We start from the raw sequence: 12,793 nt of genomic DNA, 5'->3' as shown, positions 1-12,793 counted from the left end.
CCTTAACATAACCATTGGCAATTAGAAAAACACAGTTTTGTATATTGTATATTTATTATTAGGTTGGTGGTACGATTTTTTTCATAAATAGGATCTTATGGAAAGCAATTTCAAAATTCATAAACACTTCATTATTTAGCAGAAACATGACATCGTTCTAGTATTTCTTGAGATAAAAATCTTCAATTAGTTCTGGCCAGGTATCCAACTCGAATTGATGCACCAGATTGCAGTTGTGGAAACAGCAAGGGGGTCGCTATATCGGAAGAAGCGGAGCACTGGAAAAAGAGATTTATAGATGGGAAATTGAGAAGAGAACACCAAATAATTAGATAGCATATTGAGAATGCATCCTGCAATGGACCTGTCATTGCATCAGCAGATTTATTTGGGAAAGCCAGGGTGGAATCAAATCGGCGATGGAAGAGAGAACTGCTCGTCCTTGAAGAAGAGAGAGATGAGGAGACGTGCATGGGTTGGGGGCTGTGGTGCTAATCTGTGGCCAATTCCCACGCGTGAGTTGAGGGATGTGGGTCAATGAATTTAGTAGGCCCAATTAAACCTGCCATTATGATCACTAAGTACTATTACTAATTAGGCATACTAATTAACACAAAATTGGAGGCCCTGTGCGGTCGCACATCCTGAACATGCTTCCCATACGGGCCTGTTAGCTAACATATGCAATCACCTTGCTACCAAGAATATTTTTCACTCCATCGATCATTAAGCAAAGCATCATTTTCGTTGTTCCTCTGTTCGCTGTCGCGTGGCGCAGCTTGGCATGGGGAGCGCCCTGGAGACGCTGTGCGGGCAGGCAGTGGGAGCCGGGCAGCTCCACACGCTCGGCGTCTACATGCAACGGTCGTGGATCATCTGCCTCGCAACGGCCGCGGCCCTGCTCCCAATCTATGTGTTCACTGACCCCATCCTCCGTCTGCTTCGGCAATCGCCGGCCATCTCGGCGGTAGCGGGGCGGTACGCCCGGTGGTGCGTACCGCAGCTCTTCGCCGACGCCGTCAACTACCCCATGCAGAAGTTCTACCAGGCGCAGAGCCGGGTGTGGGTCATGACGGTCATCTCCGGCGCCGTGGTCGGCGCGCACGCGCTGCTTAGCTGGCTTGTCGTGGCCAGGCTCGGGCCGTCGGGCGTGGCATCGTGGGCGCGGCCATAGTCGGCAACGTCTCGTGGTGGCGGCTGAACGCGGCGCAGTTCGTGTACGTCGTCGGCGGGTCGTTCCCAGAGGCATGGATGGGGTTCTCATGGAAGGCGTTCGCCAGACTCAGCGGCTTCATCAAGCTCTCGCTCGCATCCGCCGTCATGCTGTGGTTCGTAAATCCGTTGCTTCTTGGTCAGTTTTGTACGTATGGATGAAATTCTTCACCGTTTGTGTTACAGCTAGTCCCGGGTGACCTATATTTTTGTTTTATTTTGTGTTTGAATTGAGGGTGATTTTGGTTCTGCAGCCTGGAGATGTGGTACTATACAGCACTGCTCATTCTTGTGGGTTGCTTGAAGAACCCGGAGATTCAAGTTGGCGCTGTTTCCGTATGGTTAGTTAGTTTACCCTTTTTGTGTTATTTTGTATCTTTTCAGAACGCTTTACTACTCGAAAGTTTATATCATGAATATACAGTACGAAGAGATTATATTCAATTTCTGCATAGCTAGTAGATACAAAGCTCAAGAAGCTACCATGTCACGTCTAAGCTGGTGTTTGAGGGTTAATCCGAAGATCACGTGGTCATTCATGTGGAATAAAAATATTTTTCACCATGTCTTCCAACCGTATAGACACATCCAAAAACAAGTAGAAACGGCCATATGAGAACTGCTAAAACGGCAGATGACTTGCATAAGAGAAAAAACCGTACCGTTAAAAAGTTTGTCGGCATTACGCAGACAGAGCGGCAAGCTCCCACTCTAATTATAATTCCATATTTGTTTTATCAATATTATAAAAAATATTTGCAGAATTACGTGATATATATATATATATAAGCTAGAAACAATTTGGATGACTCCTTTGGGTAACAAAACTCGTACTTTGCATTTCTTGCCAGTTGCGTTTTGCTTCTTAGTAAGGATTACTGATTTACGTATATGCCAGCGCAATTCTTTTGATTTTTAGTGAATTCTTTTGATTTTTTAGTGGTATCTGTATCTCCTAAGTTTTCTTATTATTATTGGTTGGTATATCCGATTGGAATAGTACTCTATACATGGATCACAAAGAATTTACCACTCTCATGTAGATTACATCAAAATTTGTCGGCGCCTTGTGACAATCGGACCAAAACAAATCGCGCTAAAAGAGCATTACATGCCACTAACTTGGGCCCGATCAAATATCTTGTGAATAAACTATTTGGAGGGCAACCCTTCAAAATCGTGACTATTGTATTGCTCTCATGACAGATAACGATAACGGGTCACCCTGTCATAATCCTTTTTTTCATTTAGAAGTAATGGTCAACGTCATCATTGAATTTTATGGCCATGCTAATCTGGAGGAAAAATTATGGATTAGGGGATGCCACTCTTCAAAGCTAGAGTGCTTTCATTCTCAGAGTTTGTTGGAGAAAATAGCATTTAATCTTATCATAAATCTTTTCAAACCCAGTTTTTAGTATCACCCAATTAGTTTTTTTCAGAGTAATTCATGGACCGTTTCATGATGAATGACCACACCATCTATGTTATTTCTTCCTTGCATGAGTTGTTTGCGTGAGTCGGATAACATGGTCAGTCGCCGAATTAAGCCTACTGGTTGCGGTTTTAGTGAAAATTTTAAAGCTAACATTAAGAAGACAAATAAATCGATATTGTTATATCATTTATGCTTCATTAATTTTAGGCACCAAAATTTAAGTGAAACAAGTCCAATTGCCCAGTATGTAAAAAACCGAATAATTCCATGAGGTCATATTTGATGAAATCCCAGAAATTATAATAAAACTAAGCTAGGAACTCATCTGAACTAGGGAACTTGTTCTGATAATTTTGCATTTGTTGAATAACATGAATAAATCATTGTCAATACTTGTTATATCTTCTCTAATTTTTCCTAACAAAGTTCAAATTTGTTGCAACAGCATGAACTATACAATGTGGACACTGATGGTATCTATTGGTTTCAATGTCGCAGTGAGGCGCGCAATTGCTCTGTTTTCCTTCCGTTTGTTGCTTACTGATGATCTTCTGAGCTCTCAAATGCTCGAATCATGTGTCTCTCCGTTTTTCAGTGTTCGTGTGGCGAACGAACTTGGTGCCAAACACCCGAAAGCAGTCAGGTTATCGGTCACCGTGGCTATCATCACGTCGGCTGCCATCGGGCTCATCTTCACGCTCGTAACCCTCGTGGCGAGGAAGCAACTGGCGAGGCTCTTCACGGGCGACAATCTCCTTGTCAAGGAGACAACAAAATTGGGATATCTTCTGGCTGCCACCATATTTCTCAGAGCATCCCCACTCGTTGGCGCTCCCCACGCCCAAATCCGGCGAAATTTTCGTCCGGATTGGAGGAAGATTTGGCGTGGGGAGTAGTAGTTTCCCAGCCGCGTGCCCAGGCGAAGTCGACGATGCGAATTTAAAAAACGGAAACTTGACAAACTACGGCTAAAAACGGGTGAATATAGACTAAATTTAATGATATTTATTATATTACGGGCGGAGTTCATACATAGAGGCCGAACTCGACTATATTTCGAATTCGGCTAGGGGAATTCAAACGCTAATTTTAAAACACGGCGCTCTACATGCCGAAATGGCGGTAGAACACCGTGTAGTCGCCGCCGTCGTCGTCGGAGCCGTCGTCGTTGGCCTTCGGCTGCGCGGCCCGGCTGCCGCTGCCCCGGCCGGCGTCTCCCCGGTCCGGGGATGGCTTGTACCGCGTCGTCGTCGGAGGACTCGAGGTCGACGACGGGGACAGCCGACGCCGGATGGAGGTGTCGCAGGACGGCGGTACTCGCGCGACATCGTCGTTGGCGGTTGGAGCGGCGCGGGTGGCGAGTTGGCGTGCGGCGGCCAGGTCCGGCAGGCCGCCGCCGCTGCTCCGCCTCCTGGAGCTCCCGGCCGCGCCCGGCCCGGTCCGGTGCGGCGTCGTCCGCGCGCTTCTCCTCCTCCATGTCATGCAGCGACCTGGCGATCGCCTCCGCCATCGCGGCGTCCTCCGCGCGCTTCGCCTCCTCCTCGGCGAGCTGGCTTGCGGCGGCCTCTTTCTTCGTCTTCTTCCGGCCGCTCTGCGGCGCGGAAGGCTGTTCGCGAATGACGAGGGTGCCGCTGCTGCGCCCTCTGGTCGTCGGCGGAGACGCCGGCTCCTTCTTGACGCGCACCGGCGTCGAAGGCGACGTCGCCTCCTCCCTCTTCACCGGCGCCAAGGATGACCTCGACGCCGATCCGGAAGACGACGAGCCGGCAGCCATGCGCCGTGGCTGCCAGACGTTTCCCCGACGGCGGCTCGCCGATGCCCTCGATGCCGATGGAGGGGGCATCGTGAGCACCGGGAAGTTGCCGCCCTCGATGTGCGCGAGGACGTTCGCCAGCGTCCTTTCCGGCGCGCTCCACCACCGTCGGCGGCCCGCGGCGTTGTTGCGCGGAGGCGGAGGCGGCGGGCCGTCGTAGGCCGCCGGCTCCCGCTCCCACCGCCGGAGGAAGTAGGAGTTCCACCGCGTGTAGTTGTCGGGGTGGTGGCGCGGGTCGGCGCGCTCCTCGTCGGTCATGGTCATCCTCGCCTCCTCGATGGCGACGTCGAGGGCGTGGCCCGCGGCGGCGGCGGGATTGGTACGCCGCCAGCACTTAGCCGCCGGCCGCCTCCGGGAGGCCTCGTGTCCGGCGGGCAGGGGTACCCCGCCTGGTGGAGGAGGTGCCCCTCCCACGCGTGGAGCGACCGGCGGGGGAAGCCGTTGTTGGCTGCGCCGTCGTCGTCGTAGAACGCCATCGGGAGAGTAGAGGGAGGGTGGAGGGAGAGTGGAGCACGGGGTACGCCTCGCGGCGAGCGGACCGGCGTATATAGGCGTGGCTGGCGCGGGGGATTAAATGCCGCGTGGAATGCGACGCGTCCGCGGCGAGCTGACCGGCGGCAGCCTTTAGTGCGCGCGGAAGACGATGCGTGCGCGGAAGACGACGACATACTCGCCGCGTGGCCGGCGAATGCAGACCGGCGGCAGGCTTTTACAGCGCGCGGAAGACGATGCGATGAGGACGACGATCGGTTTCTCTCGCCGACAAGTTGGGGCCACCAGACGCGCGGGAAGTTTCCTCGGTATTTCCCGCGCTTTCGTTTCGTCCGGAGTCCCCGAGCGCTCCCCGGGGGCCGGGGATGGCGTGGGATCGCCGGATGAATTTAGGCCCAAATCCGGACGAAAACGAGGAACCGGGGGCGCGACTGGGCCGAATTACGCCGTCCGGATGGAAAAAAGGCTCGCCGGGGGCCTCGTCGGGGGGACGAGTGGAGATGCTCTCAATAGCATCCAGCCGGTGTTATCAGGTATTCCCACCACCGATCGACGGATTCACGTTTTTGTTATTCAGAGAAAAATCAACAGTGCAACAGAGAAAAATCATTGGCTATTTCAGGAGTGGCGATTGGAGCTAGGTGGCAATCCTTGGTCGCCTTCGTGAACATTGCCTGCTACTATCTCGTCGGTCTGCCTCTCGCAGCTGTTTTCGGCTTCAAGTTGAAGCTTAATGCACCAGTAAGGAAATTGGATTCTGAATGGTCAAGGTTTGCTATGCGCTCTGAATTTTGTTCGGGGCAAAATGTGCTGATTTTTTTGTGACATGTATGTATCGTGCAGGGAATTTGGGTGGGGATGTTGGTCGGCACGATTTTGCAGACCCTCATTCTATTCGTGATTCTCTTCAGTACCAAATGGGAAAAAGAGGTAACAGCAATTAAGCACGTTGGACATACTATTGGGTACATAAGAAAAGGCAACACACAAGTCATAATGACATTTTGTATTTTAAACTATGGGGTGATGCAGGCTATGCTGGCAGAAGAGCGGGTGCGAGCTTGTGGAGGAAACGTTGAGCTGCCGCATGCCGATCATCCAAGAGACGAGATGAAACATTAATTGGAACTCTGGAAGGAATGAGTACGCACCCACCGCGTGAATTTGACAGGAAATGAGGCACACAAGATGAAGATAACATGCAAAATGACTGGTTGGCAGTTCCAGTTATTGAAAGTTGGCGACTTTGGTGTTTATATTTTCTAATGAAGAAGGATAGCAACTGATGCATGATAGCATTGAGAACCTCCTAGTGTAACTAAGTTGATGTCTATGGTGCGTGCAATTTGTTTGATTTTTGCACCGTCGCTCATTTACTCAGCACCGGAGCATGATCAGAGATTGAAAGCCCATAATAATGGTCGAAACACAAAAACAACGAGCTTTTGAGAATCTAAGTAACCGTATGACGTGTTCATGTCATCTAGTGATTCAAGTCATCTCTCTTATAATCAGCATTCTGAAAGCACAACCAAATTGCAAAAAAACACAAAAGAAGAAAACATTGAAAAAAAGAAGCCCACCCACATATGAAATACATAAATTGATGGGAAAAAAAACCTAGATCAAATGCCCATTCACGTGTCATGACTACAAAGCCTAACCCAGCACATTGTTGCCATACCAAAGCACCCCTAGCTAACGCGCACATGAATAGGGAGACCCATCAAATGGTCGATATCATTGACAAAGACTTACATAAAAATTCAGACTAATTTTCCAGCCGACGTCAACCATTTGGTTTGAATATCTAAACTTTTGTAAATAGAAAATGGTAAGAAGATCGTGATCGGATGGCTATAAGCATCAAAATTATGCACATACAACTTTTCTGCGGGTAATGTGAATTACAGCCAGGGGCGGAGCTGGAGGAAATTTATCCCTGATGCATCTCCAAGCTTGCAGCCTTTGCTATCTGGATTTATGCCTCCCTGATGCACCTTTTCCTTACTAACCTGATGCACTACTCTCATTTAGCCCACAAGTATTAGTAAAAAAAAATCTTGGACCCTGATGCATGTGCATCAGGGTAAACCTAAAGAGCTCCGCCTCTGATTACAGCTGGGCATGGGCAGCCCAGCCCGAACGGCCCGGCCCGACCCGGCCCAAAAATCCCGGGTCGGGCTTGCACATCGGGCCGGATTCGGGCCTGATTTTTGAGCCCGAACGTCGGGCCGGGCTGGGCTTGGGCTTGCATGAAACACAGTTTAAGCCTAGTTCGGGTCGGGCTTGTCGGGCCGGGCCGGGTTCGGGCCTAATTTGCAAGCCCGAAGGTCGGGCCGGGCCGGACTCGAGCCTGGGAATTTTAGTTCGGGCTTTTTCGGGCCCGGCCCGAAACCCGGCCCGGCCCGGCCCGGGAAATGCCCAGGTGTAATGTGAATATCTTAATTATATGGCTCGAATAGGATGTTAAAGCTTTGATTGTATTGTGGAAGAAAGCACCTCTTTAGCACCCGTAGCCCGACACAGAGTTGTTGACTTGGTGGACCTTTATCTCAGTCCCTTCCAACAACCAGAGGGATCTATGGACGGTTGTGACTTTGGTATTCTAGCGCCTTTGGCGACACCGGAACGACGTTGTGTTCAACAGAGCAATGTCAGTCGTTGCAACAGTCAAAGGCAAGATCTGTGAGGAGTACGAGAGGTCAAAATTAGCTCGTATCTTTCGTGGAGAGACATTCGGTTTCCCGCAGCTGATGCCAGCTTTGTTGCTAGATGGAGATTAGGGATTGGGTTTCACGGCAGCTAACACCGTTTTGACAACAATCTTGTCATCTCCGACGTTGTAATTGTGTTTGGCACCTATAAACCAAACATAGCCCACAGGAGGCGTTGTGGGCACACCGAACACAAGCGGCAAGGTGGGGCACGATAGGTGGGCCACCCTTGTCATCGACACATCCCAATCATATTTGACTTGCACTTTCCTCTCCCCATTTTATTTTTTCGACAATCCTTTTACTTCTCCAGATATTCCAAGAGCTATGCCAATTGTACGTTTTCCTTGCATTCAGTGAACACTTCTACGGGGAAGATGTCGGTCCTGCTCATCATCACCATGTTCGACATCACACTTCTCCTTTCCATGTTTGTTTTTGACACCATTCTGCGGTTTGTCCTAGGGTCCGTCTTCTACGCCCTTGTTGTATGTGCCTCCATCTTTTGCTTGGTCTACTTCGTGAGGTACGTAACCATGACTACAACATAGCGCTGCCGTTGCATAGGGCGACAACGTTCCACGCTAAGCTTCACCGTGCACTGTCCGGTAGGCCAATGTGCAAGTAAAGTGAACCACCCGTCCGAAAACTGGCAGTGGCACCCGAGCACCATTGCTCCATGTATTTGAATTTTTGAAGAATTTCTAGGAATCCAAAAAAATGCAAACAAATATGACAACACATATTAGCATTTCGAAGACACGATAGAAATTTCAGGAAAAAAATACATTGTGTTTTGGTCTACACAAGAAACAAAATATTTTGACAAAAAGATGAGTTATATAGAGACATTTTTTTCTTTTGTACCTCAAAATACAACCCAATTTCTAGAGAAGCTCTGCAACAATATGCATGCACAAAATAAAATTTTATGGGTTTTTGAAACTCAAAAGTACAAATTTCAAAATTGTCAAATATACGAAGCATTGGAGCCCGGTTGATGCAAATCCATGGGAGCCCGGTTGATGCAAATCCGTTCTCGCAAACCGTGCGGGGGAGAGCTCGACGAGACGGACAAACGACAACGGTGCTATCGTAGGGATGCCACGTAGAATGCCAATGTAGGATAACGACGAGGTGGTGGAAATAGAAAGTTGAAAACGAGTTTGCCTTCTTAGTTAACTAAGAGTGTACCTTTGCCAAGTAAGTTCAGGGCGAAATTATGTGGTAAGTAAAAAAATTTAGGTTGAAAATCGGACTTTCATCTGGTTGTATAAAAATTATGGCGATATTAAGATAAGACATCCCGCGCACTCGCTGTATTCAGTTCCTGCAAAGCATGCCTCCACTCCCCGAAACTGTAGCAAATGAACGGATTTCCTAGTTGCTTCGTGCTCAGTTAACTATTCATCATTTGATTTGCATTATGATTCGGGTTAGACATCAGGGCCGGCCCATAAAGGGGGGCAAAGGGGCGACCGCCCCGGGCCCTCGCGAGGGAGGGGCCCTAGCCTAGGTAGTTCTTCACTAAGAGAATAATTCTATACAAGTCTAGAAAAATAAGAGAGAAGAGATAAAATTAGAAGGAGAGAAAGATGGCCCATGACCACCACGTACGTATCGAGAAGTGAGGGATCGGTACTAGTAAAAATCTAAATGATCGATAAGCTACCATGGTTCCTTTTGTAGTTTGTACTTGAAGTTGTCGACTCTCATCTTCTCCTTAGCTACCCCAACTTCTCCAAGTTTAGATAATAGCGTCGTCGGCCCCATTCCTTTCCAATTCCGAGCTCTCTGTGGCCATTAATTAAGACAAATGACAATATTTTGTTCCCCAATAATTTATTTTCCCATCCTCAAAGTTCTAGTCATTTTAGGCATCGGTTCATCAGAGATGGCACGTCTCCCTTTCCTCCCCTAATCTTGGTCTTCATATTATTCGATGTTAATTAGCGTGGATCCGTGGTGTTCTGCTCCACATCTTTAATTCTGTTTTATATAGGTTTGTTAGTTCTTCACGTTTCATCGGATCTCATAAAGTGTTAAGCACATTAGGAGAAGAGAAGAGGGTGTGAGGAATGAGCGAGCAATATGTTCAAGGGCCCTTTTTTATTGTCTCGCCCCATAGCCCTAAATATGTATGGACCGGCTCTGGGGTTAATCTTGAGTGGTAATATGATTTGTAACTGAGATTTGATGGCATGATCTAACTAAGAAGGAAGTTATTTCTCATTTAACTTAGAAATAGTTATGCTCAAAGAAAAAGGCTGAAGAAAACGCGTACGGACTCCGATGTATCGATCGATTGCGGCGAGCACGCACGGTCAGGGGGTCAGGCAGCAATCAGTAGCAAGCCGTTGGTTGATCAGACCATCAGCGACTGACAGCTACCAGCACTGCCAGTAATCATCAGCCGTAAAGAGGCAAAGAGCGAGCGGAGGCCGTGAAAAGGAGAAAACAAACAGGCTCGATCGACGCGAGAGGACGCGGCCGGCCCGGCGCGGGTCTCCACGCCGGCGTCGGCCATCGTCGTCTCCGTGAGTCAAACGCAGACTCCCTCCGTCGCCGCTCGGGTCGGGGCAAAACTCAGCCGGTTTTGCTTGCCCGCCGCCGTGCGGTCTCGCAATCCGCACACTCCGCCTCGTAGTCGGTGGCGCTCCCTTCTGTCCACTCCTGCGTGTGCGTGGCGCGCAGATAAACTACGGCGTCGCGCGCGCGATTACCGTTGCTTCTGGCCTCCCTCCCTGCCCCTGACTCGTGGCGCCATGGAGCTCTGGCGATGCCGGGCCATGGAATTGTTTAAGGATGACCCATGGTCCCTCACGTGGCTCGGATTAGTATACTTGTCTGCAGCAGCTGCAAGCACAGAGCTGGGACTTGGAGGCACAGATGGACGGACAACGGACAAGACATGGATTGCAGCCTTCGCATCCACGCTAATGCTTCCAAAACTTATTTTTTACTACCACCATCAACACCAACGGGAGCGAGGTACTCTACTCCTACTATTTATTTACCTTTTTTAGGGAGTGTAGTACTCGATCAACTCCAATGTCATTATGGTAAAGGTACTCTACTGCTATTCTACACCCGTGCTTCGAGACTTCACATGCGCAGCTTATTATCAAGGACAAAATTGTATACTGAGAGTTAAGCTAGGGTTTAGTAGCGGTTGGATCGCCCCAAGGTTCATGCAAGTCGTCTTCTACCTTGCACACCGAGCAGGAGGTGGCGGAGGAGTGTCCATCGAGCCGGAGCTGGTGATGGCGTGGCTGGCCGTGGCGGATATGGTGATGTCGAGGATGAATCTTAGGGTTTATGTTGCAAGTGCGGGGTGCCGGTGCTAGAGAAGAAGTGGCGAGTCCCAGTTACAGCCAAATCTTATACGACATGGGTTGTATAGGGCACATCGGTGGACCAACTTCCGTGGGCGACACCTGCCAATACAAATCTCAAAGCATACAAGGCCATAGACCATCCTAAATCACTTCGATGACCACCAGGAATTCAGAGCAAACAATGCCTCATGGGTCCAGCACAAATTCAGAAGAAACCCAGAGAAAAAAGATGGGGCAAGCACATGGGGCGGTGCGGTCTGCTGACAGTGCATTGAGCCGGGCTACCGATGAGGGTCGTGGGCATCAACGGAGAACAATGCAGATGGTCGCGTCGCCGAGGGCGAGCTGACAGGCGCGGAGGAGCATGATCTTCTCTGGCAAGGTAGAACAACAAGAATGACTCACTAGTGGTAGCACATCCCATAGAGGAGCCGCGGTGGCAGCGCATCAGGGAAAGGAGTCGGGGAAGTGAAGTGGATTTGGCAACTGTCAATTTTTCTAGGTGCTTTAAGATTCGGGTATACACGAGGTGTCACCTGCGGGAGTTGGCCTACTAATCTGCCCCGTACGACCAAGTCATATAAGATTTTTCTCCACTTATTAGTTAGTCTTTTGGGACATTATCAAGTATTGAGTGAGAGTGAGACTAATCAAATCAATAAATAATTCGGTTTGTTAGCACGTACACCATATTTGTCTCCATTAATAATAAAAAAGAATTGTTGTTTCTAAATAGACCAAGAACTAGGCTAGTGCTTAGTAGACTCATGTAACGTTGGATTTGCATCATTATTTACGCACTTGATTTGCAAGTTGGGTGGCAATTGAGCTTTTTTTAGCTGCATGTGGGGTAGCAACTGAATTTTTTCAGTTACAATTGAGGTTGCAACTACGAAAAAGAACTCCAAACCATTAGATTTGCTTCGTGATCCATGCTAATGGTGAATTTGCAACATCAATTGCAACTGAGATTCAATAACGTAATTCTACTAAGTTAGTTCTGAGTAGACTGAAAACAAGTCACACGAAATAAAAGAAATTGTTACATACGTATACTCCTTCTGTCGCATGAAACGGTTTCATCAACTGACATTATGGGCCCACTGAACCTGGTCGCCGGTCGGAGTGTCGCCGTGCCCCATATGTGCGGGCATCGTTGGTCAAACGCTCGAGCTTAAAAGAACTGGTTTGCAGCGCCAAACCGGCTGCCATTTCACCACCATCTAGAAAATTAGTCCAACCTCCCACATTAACACTCACTTAACCCAAGTCACTCGTCTCAAAGTCGCCTCCAAATTGCAAATCCCTACATTAGTCAACACTGCCACTAATCAGTCTCCACTACCACCAGTCCTTGTAGGAATACAACTAACACGACAGTCCTCCATACATACACAATGGAACCCTCCTCGGTCAGTTGACCTTCAGTAGGAAACAATCGGAGCCCAAGTTTTTTCTCTCCAGTATATCCAGTCATTGTCACCTTAATTTCACTGACGAGCACCAGAACACTCTGAGCTTCTTCACTGCTAGCTCTTGCAGCGGCTACTCGATGCGATGGTCCTGGCGCGCGCGTACCACGATTATGAATGCCTGATGACTGCATCGCTGCGTCCTCCTTCCTTTGTGTCGCACTCCCACTTTAAACGCTATAGCCGCTGCTGACGACGTACCGTCTGCGTTCTGTTCTGCCGCTTATTGTTATACTAGCTACATATCGAGGCAGCGCTAGCCAGAGGCCGAAGCGCGCGCGGTTGCCCGAGATGGCGGTGGTGGTGTCGGG

General features: G+C 49.1%; 1 pseudogene; it reads left to right on the top strand.

The window, feature by feature from the left end:
* The first annotated feature begins 778 nt into the window (after positions 1 to 778).
* LOC124663045 lies at positions 779 to 6,077 on the top strand (annotated as a pseudogene).
* Positions 6,078 to 12,793: the final 6,716 nt, after the last annotated feature.

The sequence above is a fragment of the Lolium rigidum genome, chromosome 6 (assembly GCF_022539505.1).
Source record: "Lolium rigidum isolate FL_2022 chromosome 6, APGP_CSIRO_Lrig_0.1, whole genome shotgun sequence".
Taxonomy (NCBI): Eukaryota; Viridiplantae; Streptophyta; class Magnoliopsida; order Poales; family Poaceae; genus Lolium; species Lolium rigidum.
Note: the sequence above shows the minus strand (reverse complement) of the source record. Positions and strands in the feature narration are given on the sequence as shown.